We start from the raw sequence: 915 nt of genomic DNA, 5'->3' as shown, positions 1-915 counted from the left end.
GCTCCAAACCTCTTTGAACATCATCATGTGTTTGTGGAGGATGCATCTACGCATTAAAACAATATTGTCGTATTTTTTGAAATTTTCTCAAAATCTATATGTTAACCCCTACGAAAATATTGATTTTTGAAAAATACTATATATACCGAAGCCTATATTCTTTAGTGCTGTTTTAAATTTTCTAACCACATTATATATTTGTATTAATATATTTTAAGCTCTTTTTAATGGTATATGAGAATCTTTATAATTTTTTAATCAATTAATTTAATAAAACTTCATAATACTCCCTAAATCGATGGAATAACCACTATAAAATCACTATTTTGTTGAAAAACAGAGACAACAAAAGCTCCAAACTTCTTTGAACATCATCATATGTAAGTGGAGGATGCAACTATGCATTAAAACAATATTATCAATTTTTTTGAAATTTTCTCAAAATTTATATGTTAACCCCTACGAAAATATCGATTTTTTGGAAAATACTATATTTACTGAAGCCTATAATCTTTAGTGTTGTTTTAAAATTTCTAAACACATTCTACATTTGTATTAATGTATTTTTAGCTCTTTTTCATTTTATGTGAGAATCGTTATAATTTTTTATCAATTAATTTAATAAAACTTCATAATACTCCCTAAATCGATGTAATAACCCCTATAAAATTACTATTTCGTTTAAAAACGGAGACAACAAAGGCTCCAAACATTTTTGAACATCATCATATGTTAGTGGAGGATGCAACTATGTGTTAAAAAAATATTATTGTATTTTTTGAATTTTTCTCAAAATCTATGTGTTTTGAATTTTTCTCAAAATCTATGTGTTAACCCCTACGAAAATATTAAGTTTTTGGTAAATGTTTTATATACTGAAACCTATAATCTTTAGTGTTGTTTTAAAATTTCTAA

The sequence above is a fragment of the Brassica oleracea genome, chromosome C9, assembly GCF_000695525.1.
Source record: "Brassica oleracea var. oleracea cultivar TO1000 chromosome C9, BOL, whole genome shotgun sequence".
Lineage (NCBI taxonomy): Eukaryota > Viridiplantae > Streptophyta > Magnoliopsida > Brassicales > Brassicaceae > Brassica > Brassica oleracea.
This window is presented reverse-complemented; position numbering follows the sequence as displayed.